The sequence below is a fragment of the Pseudophryne corroboree genome, chromosome 3, assembly GCF_028390025.1.
Source record: "Pseudophryne corroboree isolate aPseCor3 chromosome 3, aPseCor3.hap2, whole genome shotgun sequence".
Classification (NCBI taxonomy): domain Eukaryota; kingdom Metazoa; phylum Chordata; class Amphibia; order Anura; family Myobatrachidae; genus Pseudophryne; species Pseudophryne corroboree.
Genome location: NC_086446.1, coordinates 136305985 through 136329947, shown reverse-complemented (window position 1 = coordinate 136329947; position 23963 = coordinate 136305985). Strand labels below are relative to the sequence as shown.

The window sequence follows — 23963 nt, the reverse complement described above, 5'->3', positions numbered from 1 at the left end:
ACTTTGTAAAAAGTACATACTGACAAAGGCTAATAAGCATACATCTTGAACGTTTCCTAGAAAAACTTTAAAAAGTCAATAATCTGGAGAGTTTTTGTAAGATGTTTCTTAGATCAACCAACGAAGAAACACATTGGTACTTTCCCATGATGAGTGAGTGCTTCAGGATCTCTTGCACTTACATGTGCAGCAGAGTACAGCAATGGAAGCATGCTGGGCCCATTACCCAGAGGTAGGCAGATTGAAACTATCCTCTGCTATATGCATTTTTTTTGTTAATTAAAGTAATCCAAAACTGGGATTGATATGTTAGCTATTTTATGTTTACTTAAAGTACAATAACTTTTACCATTTTAATTTGTTTTAATAGTATATTGACAATATTGTTTTCTTTCAAAAATCCACTTAATTTTCTTTACCCTATTATTAAAATGGTAATTGACAAAAACAAACTACATTGTCACCAGAAGAGCAATACAAAATGTACAAGTGATATATTAAAATCATCTTTCCAGCTTGAATTTCAATGATGCATTGGGGCAACGATTTTGTGAGAAACATCTTCACCCTTAAATAAAGATTTTCCTAATTCCTTACCTGTGTGCTAATTAGATATCACCTTGTTTTCACATTAAACAGACTTCCACATGAGAAAGCAGCAAGGATGCATTGGCGTTAATGTTTCCTGGTGTCAACCTGTATTATTTCAGTAGACATTGAAATGAGGATGCATCTTGCTGCCTTTCCAATGAAGCAAGTTTAATTTAGTAATAGGTGAAAAACCATCCTTACAAAGGTGTTCATCAGAGACTTGGCTTTGTGGACACTTTTCAGAGAACAAATTTGTTAGCATAAAAATAAAGCCAGAAAATGAAGAGCTGTTTAATCACTCAATTGGATTTTTCTGCCAGCATATTTTTTTTCTTTGCAACCCACTGCTAAATTGTGCTTCCTAGCTGTTTTTTATAAAATCACTTAATCAAATCTAACTCTGATTACATCAGAGAAGGCCAGGTACCCTACATCATAAGAGGGGGTTTGAAATTTTGACTTGTCCACTTAAAGATCACCAAAACCTGACCACAAGGTCACTTACATCCTTGGGTGGGATTGAACCACCAACCTTTTGGTTAGTAGCCAAACACACTAACTGATTGCACCACAGAGACACTTTGCAAAAGTGGATACTGACAAAGGCTAATAAGCATTCATCTAGAACGTTTCCTAGAAAAACTTTAAAAAGTCAATAATCTGGAGAGTTTTTGTAAGATGTTTCTTAGATCAACCAACGAAGAAACACATTGGTACTTTCCCATGATGAGTGAGTGCTTCAGGATCGCTTGCACTTACATGTGCAGCAGAGTACTGCAATGGAAGCATGCTGGGCACATAACCCAGAGGTAGGCAGATTAAAACTATCCTCTGCTATATGTATTTTTTTTTAATTAAAGTAATCCAAAACTGGGATTGATATTTTAGCTCTTTTATTTTTCATTAAAGTACAATAACTTTTACTATTTTAATTTGTTTTAATAGTATATTGAAAGTATTGTTTTCTTTTAAAAATCCACTTAATTTTCTTTACCCTATTATTAAAATGGTAATTGACAAAAACAAACTACATTGTCACCAGAAGAGCAATACAAAATGTACAAGTGATAAATTAAAATCATCTTTCCAGCTTGAATTTCAATGATGCATTGGGGCAACGATTTTGTGAGAAACATTTTCACCATTAAATAAAGATTTTCTTAATTCCTTACCTGTGTGCTAATTAGATATCACCTTGTTTTCACATTAAACAGACTTCCACATGAGAAAGCAGCAAGGATGCAGTGGCGTTAATGTTTCCTGGTGTCAACCTGTATTATTTCAGTAGACATTGAAATGAGGATGCATCTTGCTGCCTTTCCAATGAAGCAAGTTTAATTTAGTAATAGGTGAAAAACCATCCTTACAAAGGTGTTAATCAGAGACTTGGCTTTGTGGACACTTTTCAGAGAACAAATTTGTTAGCATAAAAATAAAGCCAGAAAATGAAGAGCTGTTTAATCACTCAATTGGATTTTTTTGCCAGCATATTTCTTTTTCTCTGCAACCCACTGCTAAATTGTGCTTCCTAGCTGTTGTTATAAAATCACTGAATCAAATCTAACTCTGATTACATCAGAGAAGGCCAGGTACCCTACACCATAAGAGGGGGTTTGAAATTTTGACTTGTCTACTTAAAGATCACCAAAATCTGATAACAAGGTCAATTACGTCCCTGGGTGGGATTGACCCACCAACCTTTTGGTTAGTAGCTATACACATTAACTGATTGCGCCACAGAGACACTTTGCAAAAGTACATACTGACAAAGGCTAATAAGCATTCATCTAAAACGTTTCCTAGAAAAACTTTAAAAAGTCAATAATCTGGAGAGTTTTTGTAAGATGTTTCTTCCATCAACCAACGAAGAAACACATTGGTACTTTCCCAGGATGAGTGAGTGCTTCAGGATCTATTGCACTTACATGTGCAGCAGAGTACAGCAATGGAAGCATGCTGGGCACATAACCCAGAGGTAGGCAGAGTGAAACTATCCTCTGCTATATGCATTTTTTTTTGTTAATTAAAGTAATCCAAAACTGGGATTGATATGTTGGCTCTTTTATTTTTACTTACAGTACAATAACTTTTACCATTTTAATTTGTTTTAATAGTATATTGACAGTATTGTTTTCTTTCAAAAATCCACTTAATTTTTTTTACCCTATTATTAAAATGGTAATTGACAAAAACAAACTACATTGTCACCAGAAGAGCAATACAAAATGTACAAGTGATAAATTAAAATCATCTTTCCAGCTTGAATTTCAATGATGCATTGGGGCAACGATTTTGTGAGAAACATTTTCACCATTAAATAAAGATTTTCTTAATTCCTTACCTGTGTGCTAATTAGATATCACCTTGTTTTCACATTAAACAGACTTCCACATGAGAAAGCAGCAAGGATGCAGTGGCGTTAATGTTTCCTGGTGTCAACCTGTATTATTTCAGTAGACATTGAAATGAGGATGCATCTTGCTGCCTTTCCAATGAAGCAAGTTTAATTTAGTAATAGGTGAAAAACCATCCTTACAAAGGTGTTAATCAGAGACTTGGCTTTGTGGACACTTTTCAGAGAACAAATTTGTTAGCATAAAAATAAAGCCAGAAAATGAAGAGCTGTTTAATCACTCAATTGGATTTTTTTGCCAGCATATTTCTTTTTCTCTGCAACCCACTGCTAAATTGTGCTTCCTAGCTGTTGTTATAAAATCACTGAATCAAATCTAACTCTGATTACATCAGAGAAGGCCAGGTACCCTACACCATAAGAGGGGGTTTGAAATTTTGACTTGTCTACTTAAAGATCACCAAAATCTGATAACAAGGTCAATTACGTCCCTGGGTGGGATTGACCCACCAACCTTTTGGTTAGTAGCTATACACATTAACTGATTGCGCCACAGAGACACTTTGCAAAAGTACATACTGACAAAGGCTAATAAGCATTCATCTAAAACGTTTCCTAGAAAAACTTTAAAAAGTCAATAATCTGGAGAGTTTTTGTAAGATGTTTCTTAGATCAACCAACGAAGAAACACATTGGTACTTTCCCATGATGAGTGAGTGCTTCAGGATCTCTTGCACTTACATGTGCAGCAGAGTACTGCAATGGAAGCATGCTGGGCCCATAACCCAGAGGTAGGCAGATTGAAACTATCCTTTGCTATATGCATTTTTTTTTGTTAATTTAAGTAATCAAAACTGGGATTGATATTTTTGCTCTTTTATTTTTACTTAAAGTACAATAACTTTTACCATTTTAATTTGTTTTAATAGTATATTGACAGTATAGTTTTCTTTCAAAAATCCACTTAATTTTCTTTACCCTATTATTAAAATGGTAATTGACAAAAACAAACTACATTGTCACCAGAAGAGCAATACAAAATGTACAAGTGATATATTAAAATCATCTTTCCAGCTTGAATTTCAATGATGCATTGGGGCAACGATTTTGTGAGAAACATTTTCACCCTTAAATAAAGATTTTCTTAATTCCTTACCTGTGTGCTAATTAGATATCACCTTGTTTTCACATTAAACAGACTTCCACATGAGAAAGCAGCAAGGATGCAGTGGCGTTAATGTTTCCTGGTGTCAACCTGTATTATTTCAGTAGACATTGAAATGAGGATGCATCTTGCTGCCTTTCCAATGAAGCAAGTTTAATTTAGTAATAGGTTAAAAACCATCCTTACAAAGGTGTTAATCAGAGACTTGGCTTTGTGGACACTTTTCAGAGAACAAATTTGTTAGCATAAAAATAAAGCCAGAAAATGAAGAGCTGTTTAATCACTCAATTGGATTTTTTTTGCCAGCATATTTCTTTTTCTCTGCAACCCACTGCTAAATTGTGCTTCCTAGCTGTTTTTTATAAAATCACTGAATCAAATCTAACTCTGATTACATCAGAGAAGGCCAGGTACCCTACAACATAAAAGGGGGTTTGAAATTTTGACTTGTCTACTTAAAGATCACCCAAACCTGATCACAAGGTCAATTACATCCCTGGGTGGGATTGAACCACCAACCTTTTGGTTAGTAGTCAGACACACTAACCTATTGCGCCACAGAGACACTTTGCAAAAAGTACATACTGACAAAGGCTAATAAGCATTAATCTAGAACGTTTCCTAGAAAAACTTTAAAAAGTCAATAATCTGGAGAGTTTTTGTAAGAATTTTCTTAAATCAACCAACGAAGAAACACATTGGTACTTTCCCATGATGAGTGAGTGCTTCAGGATCTCTTGCACTTACATGTGCAGCAGAGTACAGCAATGGAAGCATGCTGGGCCCATTACCCAGAGGTAGGCAGATTGAAACTATCCTCTGCTATATGCATTTTTTTTGTTAATTAAAGTAATCCAAAACTGGGATTGATATGTTAGCTATTTTATGTTTACTTAAAGTACAATAACTTTTACCATTTTAATTTGTTTTAATAGTATATTGACAATATTGTTTTCTTTCAAAAATCCACTTAATTTTCTTTACCCTATTATTAAAATGGTAATTGACAAAAACAAACTACATTGTCACCAGAAGAGCAATACAAAATGTACAAGTGATATATTAAAATCATCTTTCCAGCTTGAATTTCAATGATGCATTGGGGCAACGATTTTGTGAGAAACATCTTCACCCTTAAATAAAGATTTTCTTAATTCCTTACCTGTGTGCTAATTAGATATCACCTTGTTTTCACATTAAACAGACTTCCACATGAGAAAGCAGCAAGGATGCATTGGCGTTAATGTTTCCTGGTGTCAACCTGTATTATTTCAGTAGACATTGAAATGAGGATGCATCTTGCTGCCTTTCCAATGAAGCAAGTTTAATTTAGTAATAGGTGAAAAACCATCCTTACAAAGGTGTTCATCAGAGACTTGGCTTTGTGGACACTTTTCAGAGAACAAATTTGTTAGCATAAAAATAAAGCCAGAAAATGAAGAGCTGTTTAATCACTCAATTGGATTTTTCTGCCAGCATATTTTTTTTCTTTGCAACCCACTGCTAAATTGTGCTTCCTAGCTGTTTTTTATAAAATCACTTAATCAAATCTAACTCTGATTACATCAGAGAAGGCCAGGTACCCTACATCATAAGAGGGGGTTTGAAATTTTGACTTGTCCACTTAAAGATCACCAAAACCTGACCACAAGGTCACTTACATCCTTGGGTGGGATTGAACCACCAACCTTTTGGTTAGTAGCCAAACACACTAACTGATTGCACCACAGAGACACTTTGCAAAAGTGGATACTGACAAAGGCTAATAAGCATTCATCTAGAACGTTTCCTAGAAAAACTTTAAAAAGTCAATAATCTGGAGAGTTTTTGTAAGATGTTTCTTAGATCAACCAACGAAGAAACACATTGGTACTTTCCCATGATGAGTGAGTGCTTCAGGATCGCTTGCACTTACATGTGCAGCAGAGTACTGCAATGGAAGCATGCTGGGCACATAACCCAGAGGTAGGCAGATTAAAACTATCCTCTGCTATATGTATTTTTTTTTAATTAAAGTAATCCAAAACTGGGATTGATATTTTAGCTCTTTTATTTTTCATTAAAGTACAATAACTTTTACTATTTTAATTTGTTTTAATAGTATATTGAAAGTATTGTTTTCTTTTAAAAATCCACTTAATTTTCTTTACCCTATTATTAAAATGGTAATTGACAAAAACAAACTACATTGTCACCAGAAGAGCAATACAAAATGTACAAGTGATAAATTAAAATCATCTTTCCAGCTTGAATTTCAATGATGCATTGGGGCAACGATTTTGTGAGAAACATTTTCACCATTAAATAAAGATTTTCTTAATTCCTTACCTGTGTGCTAATTAGATATCACCTTGTTTTCACATTAAACAGACTTCCACATGAGAAAGCAGCAAGGATGCAGTGGCGTTAATGTTTCCTGGTGTCAACCTGTATTATTTCAGTAGACATTGAAATGAGGATGCATCTTGCTGCCTTTCCAATGAAGCAAGTTTAATTTAGTAATAGGTGAAAAACCATCCTTACAAAGGTGTTAATCAGAGACTTGGCTTTGTGGACACTTTTCAGAGAACAAATTTGTTAGCATAAAAATAAAGCCAGAAAATGAAGAGCTGTTTAATCACTCAATTGGATTTTTTTGCCAGCATATTTCTTTTTCTCTGCAACCCACTGCTAAATTGTGCTTCCTAGCTGTTGTTATAAAATCACTGAATCAAATCTAACTCTGATTACATCAGAGAAGGCCAGGTACCCTACACCATAAGAGGGGGTTTGAAATTTTGACTTGTCTACTTAAAGATCACCAAAATCTGATAACAAGGTCAATTACGTCCCTGGGTGGGATTGACCCACCAACCTTTTGGTTAGTAGCTATACACATTAACTGATTGCGCCACAGAGACACTTTGCAAAAGTACATACTGACAAAGGCTAATAAGCATTCATCTAAAACGTTTCCTAGAAAAACTTTAAAAAGTCAATAATCTGGAGAGTTTTTGTAAGATGTTTCTTCCATCAACCAACGAAGAAACACATTGGTACTTTCCCAGGATGAGTGAGTGCTTCAGGATCTATTGCACTTACATGTGCAGCAGAGTACAGCAATGGAAGCATGCTGGGCACATAACCCAGAGGTAGGCAGAGTGAAACTATCCTCTGCTATATGCATTTTTTTTGTTAATTAAAGTAATCCAAAACTGGGATTGATATGTTGGCTCTTTTATTTTTACTTACAGTACAATAACTTTTACCATTTTAATTTGTTTTAATAGTATATTGACAGTATTGTTTTCTTTCAAAAATCCACTTAATTTTTTTTACCCTATTATTAAAATGGTAATTGACAAAAACAAACTACATTGTCACCAGAAGAGCAATACAAAATGTACAAGTGATAAATTAAAATCATCTTTCCAGCTTGAATTTCAATGATGCATTGGGGCAACGATTTTGTGAGAAACATTTTCACCATTAAATAAAGATTTTCTTAATTCCTTACCTGTGTGCTAATTAGATATCACCTTGTTTTCACATTAAACAGACTTCCACATGAGAAAGCAGCAAGGATGCAGTGGCGTTAATGTTTCCTGGTGTCAACCTGTATTATTTCAGTAGACATTGAAATGAGGATGCATCTTGCTGCCTTTCCAATGAAGCAAGTTTAATTTAGTAATAGGTGAAAAACCATCCTTACAAAGGTGTTAATCAGAGACTTGGCTTTGTGGACACTTTTCAGAGAACAAATTTGTTAGCATAAAAATAAAGCCAGAAAATGAAGAGCTGTTTAATCACTCAATTGGATTTTTTTGCCAGCATATTTCTTTTTCTCTGCAACCCACTGCTAAATTGTGCTTCCTAGCTGTTGTTATAAAATCACTGAATCAAATCTAACTCTGATTACATCAGAGAAGGCCAGGTACCCTACACCATAAGAGGGGGTTTGAAATTTTGACTTGTCTACTTAAAGATCACCAAAATCTGATAACAAGGTCAATTACGTCCCTGGGTGGGATTGACCCACCAACCTTTTGGTTAGTAGCTATACACATTAACTGATTGCGCCACAGAGACACTTTGCAAAAGTACATACTGACAAAGGCTAATAAGCATTCATCTAAAACGTTTCCTAGAAAAACTTTAAAAAGTCAATAATCTGGAGAGTTTTTGTAAGATGTTTCTTCCATCAACCAACGAAGAAACACATTGGTACTTTCCCAGGATGAGTGAGTGCTTCAGGATCTATTGCACTTACATGTGCAGCAGAGTACAGCAATGGAAGCATGCTGGGCACATAACCCAGAGGTAGGCAGATTGAAACTATCCTCTGCTATATGCATTTTTTTTGTTAATTAAAGTAATCCAAAACTGGGATTGATATGTTGGCTCTTTTATTTTTACTTACAGTACAATAACTTTTACCATTTTAATTTGTTTTAATAGTATATTGACAGTATTGTTTTCTTTCAAAAATCCACTTAATTTTTTTTACCCTATTATTAAAATGGTAATTGACAAAAACAAACTACATTGTCACCAGAAGAGCAATACAAAATGTACAAGTGATATATTAAAATCATCTTTCCAGCTTGAATTTCAATGATGCATTGGGGCAACGATTTTGTGAGAAACATTTTCACCCTTAAATAAAGATTTTCTTAATTCCTTACCTGTGTGCTAATTAGATATCACCTTGTTTTCACATTAAACAGACTTCCACATGAGAAAGCAGCAAGGATGCAGTGGCGTTAATGTTTCCTGGTGTCAACCTGTATTATTTCAGTAGACATTGAAATGAGGATGCATCTTGCTGCCTTTCCAATGAAGCAAGTTTAATTTAGTAATAGGTTAAAAACCATCCTTACAAAGGTGTTAATCAGAGACTTGGCTTTGTGGACACTTTTCAGAGAACAAATTTGTTAGCATAAAAATAAAGCCAGAAAATTAAGAGCTGTTTAATCACTCAATTGGATTTTTTTTGCCAGCATATTTCTTTTTCTCTGCAACCCACTGCTAAATTGTGCTTCCTAGCTGTTTTTCTAAAATCACTGAATCAAATTTAACTCCATCAGAGAAGGCCACGTACCCTACACCAGAACAGGGGGTTTGAAATTTTGACTTGTCTACTTAAAGATCACCAAAATCTGATAACAAGGTCAAATACGTCCCTGGGTGGGATTGAACCACCAACCTTTTGGTTAATAGCCATGCACACTAACTGATTGCGCCACAGAGACACTTCGCAAAAGTCCATACTGACAAAGGCTAATAAGCATTCATCTAAAACGTTTCCTAGAAAAACTTTAAAAAGTCAATAATCTGGAGAGTTTTTGTAAGATGTTTCTTCCATCAACCAACGAAGAAACACATTGGTACTTTCCCATGATGAGTGAGTGCTTCAGGATCTCTTGCACTTACATGTGCAGCAGAGTACAGCAATGGAAGCATGCTGGGCCCATAACCCAACGGTAGGCAGATTGAAACTATCCTCTGCTATATGCATTTTTTTTTGTTAAAGTAATCCAAAACTGGGATTGATATTTTGGCTCTTTTATTTTTACTTAAAGTACAATAACTTTTACCATTTTAATTTGTTTTAATAGTATATTGACAGTATTGTTTTCTTTCAAAAATCCACTTAATTTTCTTTACCCTATTATTAAAATGGTAATTGACAAAAACAAACTACATTGTCACCAGAAGAGCAATACAAAATGTACAAGTGATATATTAAAATCATCTTTCCAGCTTGAATTTCAATGATGCATTGGGGCAACGATTTTGTGAGAAACATCTTCACCCTTAAATAAAGATTTTCTTAATTCCTTACCTGTGTGCTAATTAGATATCACCTTGTTTTCACATTAAACAGACTTCCACATGAGAAAGCAGCAAGGATCCAGTGGCGTTAATGTTTCCTGGTGTCAACCTGTATTATTTCAGTAGACATTGAAATGAGGATGCATCTTGCTGCCTTTCCAATGAAGCAAGTTTAATTTAGTAATAGGTGAAAAACCATCCCTACAAAGGTGTTAATCAGAGACTTGGCTTTGTGGACACTTTTCAAAGAACAAATTTGTTAGCATAAAAATAAAGCCAGAAAATGAAGAGCTGTTTAATCACTCAATTGGATTTTTTTTGCCAGCATATTTCTTTTTCTCTGCAACCCACTGCTAAATTGTGCTTCCTAGCTGTTTTTATAAAATCACTGAATCAAATCTAACTCTGATTACATCAGAGAAGGCCAGGTACCCTACACCATAACAGGGGGTTTGAAATTTTGACTTGTCTACTTAAAGATCACCAAAATCTGATAACAAGGTCAATTATGTCCCTGGTTGGGATTGAACCACCAACCTTTTTGATAGTAGCCGGACATACTAACCGATTGCGCCACAGAGACACTTTGCAAAAAGTACATACTGACAAAGTCTAATAAGCATACATCTAGAACGTATCCTAGAAAATCTTTAAAGAGTCAATAATCTGGAGAGTTTTTGTAAGATGTTTCTTCCATCAACCAATGAAGAAACACATTGGTACTTTCCCATGATGAGTGAGTGCTTCAGGATCTCTTGCACTTACATGTGCAGCAGAGTACTGCAATGGAAGCATGCTGGGCCCATAACCCAGAGGTAGGCAGATTGAAACTATCCTTTGCTATATGCATTTTTTTTGTTAATTTAAGTAATCAAAACTGGGATTGATATTTTTGCTCTTTTATTTTTACTTGAAGTACAATAACTTTTACCATTTTAATTTGTTTGAATAGTATATTGACAGTATAGTTTTCTTTAAAAAATCCACTTAATTTTCTTTACCCTATTATTAAAAGGGTAATTGACAAAAACAAACTACATTGTCACCAGAAGAGCAATACAAAATGTACAAGTGATATATTAAAATCATCTTTCCAGCTTGAATTTCAATGATGCATTGGGGCAACGATTTTGTGAGAAACATCTTCACCCTTAAATAAAGATTTTCTTAATTCCTTACCTGTGTGCTAATTAGATATCACCTTGTTTTCACATTAAACAGACTTCCACATGAGAAAGCAGCAAGGATGCAGTGGCGTTAATGTTTCCTGGTGTCAACCTGTATTATTTCAGTAGAAATTGAAATGAGGATGCATCTTGCTGCCTTTCCAATGAAGCAAGTTTAATTTAGTAATAGGATAAAAACGATCCCTACAAAGGTGTTAATCAGAGACTTGGCTTTGTGGACACTTTTCAGAGAACAAATTTGTTAGCATAAAAATAAAGCCAGAAAATGAAGAGCTGTTTAATCACTCAATTGGATTTTTTTTGCCAGCATATTTCTTTTTCTCTGCAACCCACTGCTAAATTGTGCTTCCTATCTGTTTTTATAAAATCACTGAATCAAATCTAACTCTGATTACATCAGAGAAGGCCAGGTACCCTACACCATAACAGGGGGTTTGAAATTTTGACTTGTCTACTTAAAGATCACCAAAATCTGATAACAATGTCAATTACGTCCCTGGGTGGGATTGAACCACCAACCTTTTGGTTAGTAGCCAGACACACTAACCGATTGCGCCACAGAGACACTTTGTAAAAAGTACATCCTGACAAAGGCTAATAAGCATACATCTAGAACGTTTCCTAGAAAAACTTTAAAAAGTCAATAATCTGGAGAGTTTTTGTAAGATGTTTCTCCCATCAACCAACCAAGAAACACATTGGTACTTTCCCATGATGAGTGAGTGCTTCAGGATCTCTTGCACTTACATGTGCAGCAGAGTACTGCAATGGAAGCATGCTGGGCCCATAACCCAGAGGTAGGCAGATTGAAACTATCCTTTGCTATATGCATTTTTTTTTGTTAATTTAAGTAATCAAAACTGGGATTGATATTTTTGCTCTTTTATTTTTACTTAAAGTACAATAACTTTTACCATTTTAATTTGTTTTAATAGTATATTGACAGTATAGTTTTCTTTCAAAAATCCACTTAATTTTCTTTACCCTATTATTAAAATGGTAATTGACAAAAACAAACTACATTGTCACCAGAAGAGCAATACAAAATGTACAAGTGATATATTAAAATCATCTTTCCAGCTTGAATTTCAATGATGCATTGGGGCAACGATTTTGTGAGAAACATTTTCACCCTTAAATAAAGATTTTCTTAATTCCTTACCTGTGTGCTAATTAGATATCACCTTGTTTTCACATTAAACAGACTTCCACATGAGAAAGCAGCAAGGATGCAGTGGCGTTAATGTTTCCTGGTGTCAACCTGTATTATTTCAGTAGACATTGAAATGAGGATGCATCTTGCTGCCTTTCCAATGAAGCAAGTTTAATTTAGTAATAGGTTAAAAACCATCCATACAAAGGTGTTAATCAGAGACTTGGCTTTGTGGACACTTTTCAGAGAACAAATTTGTTAGCATAAAAATAAAGCCAGAAAATTAAGAGCTGTTTAATCACTCAATTGGATTTTTTTTGCCAGCATATTTCTTTTTCTCTGCAACCCACTGCTAAATTGTGCTTCCTAGCTGTTTTTTATAAAATCACTGAATCAAATCTAACTCTGATTACATCAGAGAAGGCCAGGTACCCTACAACATAAAAGGGGGTTTGAAATTTTGACTTGTCTACTTAAAGATCACCAAAACCTGATCACAAGGTCAATTATGTCCCTGGGTGGGATTGAACCACCAACCTTTTGGTTAGTAGCCAAACACACTAACTGATTGCACCACAGAGACACTTTGCAAAAGTGGATACTGACAAAGGCTAATAAGCATTCATCTAGAACGTTTCCTAGAAAAACTTTAAAAAGTCAATAATCTGGAGAGTTTTTGTAAGATGTTTCTTAGATCAACCAACGAAGAAACACATTGGTACTTTCCCATGATGAGTGAGTGCTTCAGGATCTCTTGCACTTACATGTGCAGCAGAGTACTGCAATGGAAGCATGCTGGGCCCATAACCCAGAGGTAGGCAGATTAAAACTATCCTCTGCTATATGCATTTTTTTTTTATTAAAGTAATCCAAAACTGGGATTGATATTTTAGCTCTTTTATTTTTACTTAAAGTACAATAACTTTTACCATTTTAATTTGTTTTAATAGTGTATTGACATTATAGTTTTCTTTAAAAAATCCACTTAATTTTCTTTACCCTATTATTAAAAGGGTAATTGACAAAAACAAACTACATTGTCACCAGAAGAGCAATACAAAATGTACAAGTGATATATTAAAATCATCTTTCCAGCTTGAATTTCAATGATGCATTGGGGCAACGATTTTGTGAGAAACATCTTCACCCTTAAATAAAGATTTTCTTAATTCCTTACCTGTGTGCTAAGTAGATATCACCTTGTTTTCACATTAAACAGACTTCCACATGAGAAAGCAGCAAGGATGCAGTGGCGTTAATGTTTCCTGGTGTCAACCTGTATTATTTCAGTAGACATTGAAATGAGGATGCATCTTGCTGCCTTTCCAATGAAGCAAGTTTAATTTAGTAATAGGTTAAAAACCATCCTTACAAAGGTGTTAATCAGAGACTTGGCTTTGTGGACACTTTTCAGAGAACAAATTTGTTAGCATAAAAATAAAGCCAGAAAATTAAGAGCTGTTTAATCACTCAATTGGATTTTTTTTGCCAGCATATTTCTTTTTCTCTGCAACCCACTGCTAAATTGTGCTTCCTAGCTGTTTTTCTAAAATCACTGAATCAAATCTAACTCCATCAGAGAAGGCCACGTACCCTACACCAGAACAGGGGGTTTGAAATTTTGACTTGTCTACTTAAAGATCACCAAAATCTGATAACAAGGTCAAATACGTCCCTGGGTGGGATTGAACCACCAACCTTTTGGTTAATAGCCATGCACACTAACTGATTGCGCCACAGAGACACTTTGCAAAAGTCCATACTGACAAAGGCTAATAAGCATTCATCTAAAACGTTTCCTAGAAAAACTTTAAAAAGTCAATAATCTGGAGAGTTTTTGTAAGATGTTTCTTCCATCAACCAACGAAGAAACACATTGGTACTTTCCCATGATGAGTGAGTGCTTCAGGATCTCTTGCACTTACATGTGCAGCAGAGTACAGCAATGGAAGCATGCTGGGCCCATAACCCAACGGTAGGCAGATTGAAACTATCCTCTGCTATATGCATTTTTTTGTTGTTAAAGTAATCCAAAACTGGGATTGATATTTTGGCTCTTTTATTTTTACTTAAAGTACAATAACTTTTACCATTTTAATTTGTTTTAATAGTATATTGACAGTATTGTTTTCTTTCAAAAATCCACTTAATTTTCTTTACCCTATTATTAAAATGGTAATTGACAAAAACAAACTACATTGTCACCAGAAGAGCAATACAAAATGTACAAGTGATATATTAAAATCATCTTTCCAGCTTGAATTTCAATGATGCATTGGGGCAACGATTTTGTGAGAAACATCTTCACCCTTAAATAAAGATTTTCTTAATTCCTTACCTGTGTGCTAATTAGATATCACCTTGTTTTCACATTAAACAGACTTCCACATGAGAAAGCAGCAAGGATACAGTGGCGTTAATGTTTCCTGGTGTCAACCTGTATTATTTCAGTAGACATTGAAATGAGGATGCATCTTGCTGCCTTTCCAATGAAGCAAGTTTAATTTAGTAATAGGTGAAAAACCATCCCTACAAAGGTGTTAATCAGAGACTTGGCTTTGTGGACACTTTTCAAAGAACAAATTTGTTAGCATAAAAATAAAGCCAGAAAATGAAGAGCTGTTTAATCACTCAATTGGATTTTTTTTGCCAGCATATTTCTTTTTCTCTGCAACCCACTGCTAAATTGTGCTTCCTAGCTGTTTTTATAAAATCACTGAATCAAATCTAACTCCATCAGAGAAGGCCACGTACCCTACACCAGAACAGGGGGTTTGAAATTTTGACTTGTCTACTTAAAGATCACCAAAATCTGATAACAAGGTCAAATACGTCCCTGGGTGGGATTGAACCACCAACCTTTTGGTTAATAGCCATGCACACTAACTGATTGCGCCACAGAGACACTTTGCAAAAGTCCATACTGACAAAGGCTAATAAGCATTCATCTAAAACGTTTCCTAGAAAAACTTTAAAAAGTCAATAATCTGGAGAGTTTTTGTAAGATGTTTCTTCCATCAACCAACGAAGAAACACATTGGTACTTTCCCATGATGAGTGAGTGCTTCAGGATCTCTTGCACTTACATGTGCAGCAGAGTACAGCAATGGAAGCATGCTGGGCCCATAACCCAATGGTAGGCAGATTGAAACTATCCTCTGCTATATGCATTTTTTTTTGTTAAAGTAATCCAAAACTGGGATTGATATTTTGGCTCTTTTATTTTTACTTAAAGTACAATAACTTTTACCATTTTAATTTGTTTTAATAGTATATTGACAGTATTGTTTTCTTTCAAAAATCCACTTAATTTTCTTTACCCTATTATTAAAATGGTAATTGACAAAAACAAACTACATTGTCACCAGAAGAGCAATACAAAATGTACAAGTGATATATTAAAATCATCTTTCCAGCTTGAATTTCAATGATGCATTGGGGCAACGATTTTGTGAGAAACATCTTCACCCTTAAATAAAGATTTTCTTAATTCCTTACCTGTGTGCTAATTAGATATCACCTTGTTTTCACATTAAACAGACTTCCACATGAGAAAGCAGCAAGGATACAGTGGCGTTAATGTTTCCTGGTGTCAACCTGTATTATTTCAGTAGACATTGAAATGAGGATGCATCTTGCTGCCTTTCCAATGAAGCAAGTTTAATTTAGTAATAGGTGAAAAACCATCCCTACAAAGGTGTTAATCAGAGACTTGGCTTTGTGGACACTTTTCAAAGAACAAATTTGTTAGCATAAAAATAAAGCCAGAAAATGAAGAGCTGTTTAATCACTCAATTGGATTTTTTTTGCCAGCATATTTCTTTTTCTCTGCAACCCACTGCTAAATTGTGCTTCCTAGCTGTTTTTATAAAATCACTGAATCAAATCTAACTCTGATTACATCAGAGAAGGCCAGGTACCCTACACCATAACAGGGGGTTTGAAATTTTGACTTGTCTACTTAAAGATCACCAAAATCTGATAACAAGGTCAATTATGTCCCTGGTTGGGATTGAACCACCAACCTTTTTGATAGTAGCCGGACATACTAACCGATTGCGCCACAGAGACACTTTGCAAAAAGTACATACTGACAAAGTCTAATAAGCATACATCTAGAACGTATCCTAGAAAATCTTTAAAGAGTCAATAATCTGGAGAGTTTTTGTAAGATGTTTCTTCCATCAACCAATGAAGAAACACATTGGTACTTTCCCATGATGAGTGAGTGCTTCAGGATCTCTTGCACTTACATGTGCAGCAGAGTACTGCAATGGAAGCATGCTGGGCCCATAACCCAGAGGTAGGCAGATTGAAACTATCCTTTGCTATATGCATTTTTTTTGTTAATTTAAGTAATCAAAACTGGGATTGATATTTTTGCTCTTTTATTTTTACTTGAAGTACAATAACTTTTACCATTTTAATTTGTTTGAATAGTATATTGACAGTATAGTTTTCTTTAAAAAATCCACTTAATTTTCTTTACCCTATTATTAAAAGGGTAATTGACAAAAACAAACTACATTGTCACCAGAAGAGCAATACAAAATGTACAAGTGATATATTAAAATCATCTTTCCAGCTTGAATTTCAATGATGCATTGGGGCAACGATTTTGTGAGAAACATCTTCACCCTTAAATAAAGATTTTCTTAATTCCTTACCTGTGTGCTAATTAGATATCACCTTGTTTTCACATTAAACAGACTTCCACATGAGAAAGCAGCAAGGATGCAGTGGCGTTAATGTTTCCTGGTGTCAACCTGTATTATTTCAGTAGAAATTGAAATGAGGATGCATCTTGCTGCCTTTCCAATGAAGCAAGTTTAATTTAGTAATAGGTGAAAAACGATCCCTACAAAGGTGTTAATCAGAGACTTGGCTTTGTGGACACTTTTCAGAGAACAAATTTGTTAGCATAAAAATAAAGCCAGAAAATGAAGAGCTGTTTAATCACTCAATTGGATTTTTTTTGCCAGCATATTTCTTTTTCTCTGCAACCCACTGCTAAATTGTGCTTCCTATCTGTTTTTATAAAATCACTGAATCAAATCTAACTCTGATTACATCAGAGAAGGCCAGGTACCCTACACCATAACAGGGGGTTTGAAATTTTGACTTGTCTACTTAAAGATCACCAAAATCTGATAACAATGTCAATTACGTCCCTGGGTGGGATTGAACCACCAACCTTTTGGTTAGTAGCCAGACACACTAACCGATTGCGCCACAGAGACACTTTGTAAAAAGTACATCCTGACAAAGGCTAATAAGCATACATCTAGAACGTTTCCTAGAAAAACTTTAAAAAGTCAATAATCTGGAGAGTTTTTGTAAGATGTTTCTCCCATCAACCAACCAAGAAACACATTGGTACTTTCCCATGATGAGTGAGTGCTTCAGGATCTCTTGCACTTACATGTGCAGCAGAGTACTGCAATGGAAGCATGCTGGGCCCATAACCCAGAGGTAGGCAGATTGAAACTATCCTTTGCTATATGCATTTTTTTTTGTTAATTTAAGTAATCAAAACTGGGATTGATATTTTTGCTCTTTTATTTTTACTTAAAGTACAATAACTTTTACCATTTTAATTTGTTTTAATAGTATATTGACAGTATAGTTTTCTTTCAAAAATCCACTTAATTTTCTTTACCCTATTATTAAAATGGTAATTGACAAAAACAAACTACATTGTCACCAGAAGAGCAATACAAAATGTACAAGTGATATATTAAAATCATCTTTCCAGCTTGAATTTCAATGATGCATTGGGGCAACGATTTTGTGAGAAACATTTTCACCCTTAAATAAAGATTTTCTTAATTCCTTACCTGTGTGCTAATTAGATATCACCTTGTTTTCACATTAAACAGACTTCCACATGAGAAAGCAGCAAGGATGCAGTGGCGTTAATGTTTCCTGGTGTCAACCTGTATTATTTCAGTAGACATTGAAATGAGGATGCATCTTGCTGCCTTTCCAATGAAGCAAGTTTAATTTAGTAATAGGTTAAAAACCATCCATACAAAGGTGTTAATCAGAGACTTGGCTTTGTGGACACTTTTCAGAGAACAAATTTGTTAGCATAAAAATAAAGCCAGAAAATTAAGAGCTGTTTAATCACTCAATTGGATTTTTTTTGCCAGCATATTTCTTTTTCTCTGCAACCCACTGCTAAATCGTGCTTCCTAGCTGTTTTTTATAAAATCACTGAATCAAATCTAACTCTGATTACATCAGAGAAGGCCAGGTACCCTACAACATAAAAGGGGGTTTGAAATTTTGACTTGTCTACTTAAAGATCACCAAAACCTGATCACAAGGTCAATTATGTCCCTGGGTGGGATTGAACCACCAACCTTTTGGTTAGTAGCCAAACACACTAACTGATTGCACCACAGAGACACTTTGCAAAAGTGGATACTGACAAAGGCTAATAAGCATTCATCTAGAACGTTTCCTAGAAAAACTTTAAAAAGTCAATAATCTGGAGAGTTTTTGTAAGATGTTTCTTAGATCAACCAACGAAGAAACACATTGGTACTTTCCCATGATGAGTGAGTGCTTCAGGATCTCTTGCACTTACATGTGCAGCAGAGTACTGCAATGGAAGCATGCTGGGCCCATAACCCAGAGGTAGGCAGATTAAAACTATCCTCTGCTATATGCATTTTTTTTTTATTAAAGTAATCCAAAACTGGGATTGATATTTTAGCTCTTTTATTTTTACTTAAAGTACAATAACTTTTACCATTTTAATTTGTTTTAATAGTGTATTGACATTATAGTTTTCTTTAAAAAATCCACTTAATTTTCTTTACCCTATTATTAAAAGGGTAATTGACAAAAACAAACTACATTGTCACCAGAAGAGCAATACAAAATGTACAAGTGATATATTAAAATCATCTTTCCAGCTTGAATTTCAATGATGCATTGGGGCAACGATTTTGTGAGAAACATCTTCACCCTTAAATAAAGATTTTCTTAATTCCTTACCTGTGTGCTAAGTAGATATCACCTTGTTTTCACATTAAACAGACTTCCACATGAGAAAGCAGCAAGGATGCAGTGGCGTTAATGTTTCCTGGTGTCAACCTGTATTATTTCAGTAGACATTGAAATGAGGATGCATCTTGCTGCCTTTCCAATGAAGCAAGTTTAATTTAGTAATAGGTTAAAAACCATCCTTACAAAGGTGTTAATCAGAGACTTGGCTTTGTGGACACTTTTCAGAGAACAAATTTGTTAGCATAAAAATAAAGCCAGAAAATTAAGAGCTGTTTAATCACTCAATTGGATTTTTTTTGCCAGCATATTTCTTTTTCTCTGCAACCCACTGCTAAATTGTGCTTCCTAGCTGTTTTTCTAAAATCACTGAATCAAATCTAACTCCATCAGAGAAGGCCACGTACCCTACACCAGAACAGGGGGTTTGAAATTTTGACTTGTCTACTTAAAGATCACCAAAATCTGATAACAAGGTCAAATACGTCCCTGGGTGGGATTGAACCACCAACCTTTTGGTTAATAGCCATGCACACTAACTGATTGCGCCACAGAGACACTTTGCAAAAGTCCATACTGACAAAGGCTAATAAGCATTCATCTAAAACGTTTCCTAGAAAAACTTTAAAAAGTCAATAATCTGGAGAGTTTTTGTAAGATGTTTCTTCCATCAACCAACGAAGAAACACATTGGTACTTTCCCATGATGAGTGAGTGCTTCAGGATCTCTTGCACTTACATGTGCAGCAGAGTACAGCAATGGAAGCATGCTGGGCCCATAACCCAACGGTAGGCAGATTGAAACTATCCTCTGCTATATGCATTTTTTTGTTGTTAAAGTAATCCAAAACTGGGATTGATATTTTGGCTCTTTTATTTTTACTTAAAGTACAATAACTTTTACCATTTTAATTTGTTTTAATAGTATATTGACAGTATTGTTTTCTTTCAAAAATCCACTTAATTTTCTTTACCCTATTATTAAAATGGTAATTGACAAAAACAAACTACATTGTCACCAGAAGAGCAATACAAAATGTACAAGTGATATATTAAAATCATCTTTCCAGCTTGAATTTCAATGATGCATTGGGGCAACGATTTTGTGAGAAACATCTTCACCCTTAAATAAAGATTTTCTTAATTCCTTACCTGTGTGCTAATTAGATATCACCTTGTTTTCACATTAAACAGACTTCCACATGAGAAAGCAGCAAGGATACAGTGGCGTTAATGTTTCCTGGTGTCAACCTGTATTATTTCAGTAGACATTGAAATGAGGATGCATCTTGCTGCCTTTCCAATGAAGCAAGTTTAATTTAGTAATAGGTGAAAAACCATCCCTACAAAGGTGTTAATCAGAGACTTGGCTTTGTGGACACTTTTCAAAGAACAAATTTGTTAGCATAAAAATAAAGCCAGAAAATGAAGAGCTGTTTAATCACTCAATTGGATTTTTTTTGCCAGCATATTTCTTTTTCTCTGCAACCCACTGCTAAATTGTGCTTCCTAGCTGTTTTTATAAAATCACTGAATCAAATCTAACTCCATCAGAGAAGGCCACGTACCCTACACCAGAACAGGGGGTTTGAAATTTTGACTTGTCTACTTAAAGATCACCAAAACCTGATAACAAGGTCAAATACGTCCCTGGGTGGGATTGAACCACCAACCTTTTGGTTAATAGCCATGCACACTAACTGATTGCGCCACAGAGACACTTTGCAAAAGTCCATACTGACAAAGGCTAATAAGCATTCATCTAAAACGTTTCCTAGAAAAACTTTAAAAAGTCAATAATCTGGAGAGTTTTTGTAAGATGTTTCTTCCATCAACCAACGAAGAAACACATTGGTACTTTCCCATGATGAGTGAGTGCTTCAGGATCTCTTGCACTTACATGTGCAGCAGAGTACAGCAATGGAAGCATGCTGGGCCCATAACCCAACGGTAGGCAGATTGAAACTATCCTCTGCTATATGCATTTTTTTTTGTTAAAGTAATCCAAAACTGGGATTGATATTTTGGCTCTTTTATTTTTACTTAAAGTACAATAACTTTTACCATTTTAATTTGTTTTAATAGTATATTGACAGTATTGTTTTCTTTCAAAAATCCACTTAATTTTCTTTACCCTATTATTAAAATGGTAATTGACAAAAACAAACTACATTGTCACCAGAAGAGCAATACAAAATGTACAAGTGATATATTAAAATCATCTTTCCAGCTTGAATTTCAATGATGCATTGGGGCAACGATTTTGTGAGAAACATCTTCACCCTTAAATAAAGATTTTCTTAATTCCTTACCTGTGTGCTAATTAGATATCACCTTGTTTTCACATTAAACAGACTTCCACATGAGAAAGCAGCAAGGATACAGTGGCGTTAATGTTTCCTGGTGTCAACCTGTATTATTTCAGTAGACATTGAAATGAGGATGCATCTTGCTGCCTTTCCAATGAAGCAAGTTTAATTTAGTAATAGGTGAAAAACCATCCCTACAAAGGTGTTAATCAGAGACTTGGCTTTGTGGACACTTTTCAAAGAACAAATTTGTTAGCATAAAAATAAAGCCAGAAAATGAAGAGCTGTTTAATCACTCAATTGGATTTTTTTTGCCAGCATATTTCTTTTTCTCTGCAACCCACTGCTAAATTGTGCTTCCTAGCTGTTTTTATAAAATCACTGAATCAAATCTAACTCTGATTACATCAGAGAAGGCCAGGTACCCTACACCATAACAGGGGGTTTGAAATTTTGACTTGTCTACTTAAAGATCACCAAAATCTGATAACAAGGTCAATTATGTCCCTGGTTGGGATTGAACCACCAACCTTTTTGATAGTAGCCGGACATACTAACCGATTGCGCCACAGAGACACTTTGCAAAAAGTACATACTGACAAAGTCTAATAAGCATACATCTAGAACGTATCCTAGAAAATCTTTAAAGAGTCAATAATCTGGAGAGTTTTTGTAAGATGTTTCTTCCATCAACCAATGAAGAAACACATTGGTACTTTCCCATGATGAGTGAGTGCTTCAGGATCTCTTGCACTTACATGTGCAGCAGAGTACTGCAATGGAAGCATGCTGGGCCCATAACCCAGAGGTAGGCAGATTGAAACTATCCTTTGCTATATGCATTTTTTTTGTTAATTTAAGTAATCAAAACTGTGATTGATATTTTTGCTCTTTTATTTTTACTTGAAGTACAATAACTTTTACCATTTTAATTTGTTTGAATAGTATATTGACAGTATAGTTTTCTTTAAAAAATCCACTTAATTTTCTTTACCCTATTATTAAAAGGGTAATTGACAAAAACAAACTACATTGTCACCAGAAGAGCAATACAAAATGTACAAGTGATATATTAAAATCATCTTTCCAGCTTGAATTTCAATGATGCATTGGGGCAACGATTTTGTGAGAAACATCTTCACCCTTAAATAAAGATTTTCTTAATTCCTTACCTGTGTGCTAATTAGATATCACCTTGTTTTCACATTAAACAGACTTCCACATGAGAAAGCAGCAAGGATGCAGTGGCGTTAATGTTTCCTGGTGTCAACCTGTATTATTTCAGTAGAAATTGAAATGAGGATGCATCTTGCTGCCTTTCCAATGAAGCAAGTTTAATTTAGTAATAGGTGAAAAACGATCCCTACAAAGGTGTTAATCAGAGACTTGGCTTTGTGGACACTTTTCAGAGAACAAATTTGTTAGCATAAAAATAAAGCCAGAAAATGAAGAGCTGTTTAATCACTCAATTGGATTTTTTTTGCCAGCATATTTATTTTTCTCTGCAACCCACTGCTAAATTGTGCTTCCTATCTGTTTTTATAAAATCACTGAATCAAATCTAACTCTGATTACATCAGAGAAGGCCAGGTACCCTACACCATAACAGGGGGTTTGAAATTTTGACTTGTCTACTTAAAGATCACCAAAATCTGATAACAATGTCAATTACGTCCCTGGGTGGGATTGAACCACCAACCTTTTGGTTAGTAGCCAGACACACTAACCGATTGCGCCACAGAGACACTTTGTAAAAAGTACATCCTGACAAAGGCTAATAAGCATACATCTAGAACGTTTCCTAGAAAAACTTTAAAAAGTCAATAATCTGGAGAGTTTTTGTAAGATGTTTCTCCCATCAACCAACCAAGAAACACATTGGTACTTTCCCATGATGAGTGAGTGCTTCAGGATCTCTTGCACTTACATGTGCAGCAGAGTACTGCAATGGAAGCATGCTGGGCCCATAACCCAGAGGTAGGCAGATTGAAACTATCCTTTGCTATATGCATTTTTTTTTGTTAATTTAAGTAATCAAAACTGGGATTGATATTTTTGCTCTTTTATTTTTACTTAAAGTACAATAACTTTTACCATTTTAATTTGTTTTAATAGTATATTGACAGTATAGTTTTCTTTCAAAAATCCACTTAATTTTCTTTACCCTATTATTAAAATGGTAATTGACAAAAACAAACTACATTGTCACCAGAAGAGCAATACAAAATGTACAAGTGATATATTAAAATCATCTTTCCAGCTTGAATTTCAATGATGCATTGGGGCAACGATTTTGTGAGAAACATTTTCACCCTTAAATAAAGATTTTCTTAATTCCTTACCTGTGTGCTAATTAGATATCACCTTGTTTTCACAT

General features: G+C 34.7%; 5 non-coding genes across 5 annotated transcripts; all 5 read right to left on the bottom strand.

Annotated features, from left to right (window-relative positions):
• Window positions 1-11601: 11601 nt before the first annotated feature.
• On the bottom strand, window positions 11602-11675 carry TRNAS-ACU (transfer RNA serine (anticodon ACU)). The gene has a single exon. It is a non-coding gene; the product is annotated as a tRNA-Ser (tRNA).
• Window positions 11676-12772: 1097 nt separating this feature from the next.
• On the bottom strand, window positions 12773-12846 carry TRNAS-ACU (transfer RNA serine (anticodon ACU)). Its single transcript has one exon. It is a non-coding gene; the product is annotated as a tRNA-Ser (tRNA).
• A 4583-nt stretch (window positions 12847-17429) lies between these two features.
• Window positions 17430-17503, bottom strand: TRNAS-ACU (transfer RNA serine (anticodon ACU)). Its single transcript has one exon. It is a non-coding gene; the product is annotated as a tRNA-Ser (tRNA).
• Window positions 17504-18600: 1097 nt separating this feature from the next.
• On the bottom strand, window positions 18601-18674 carry TRNAS-ACU (transfer RNA serine (anticodon ACU)). The gene has a single exon. It is a non-coding gene; the product is annotated as a tRNA-Ser (tRNA).
• Window positions 18675-23257: 4583 nt separating this feature from the next.
• TRNAS-ACU (transfer RNA serine (anticodon ACU)) lies at window positions 23258-23331 on the bottom strand. Its single transcript has one exon. It is a non-coding gene; the product is annotated as a tRNA-Ser (tRNA).
• Window positions 23332-23963: the final 632 nt, after the last annotated feature.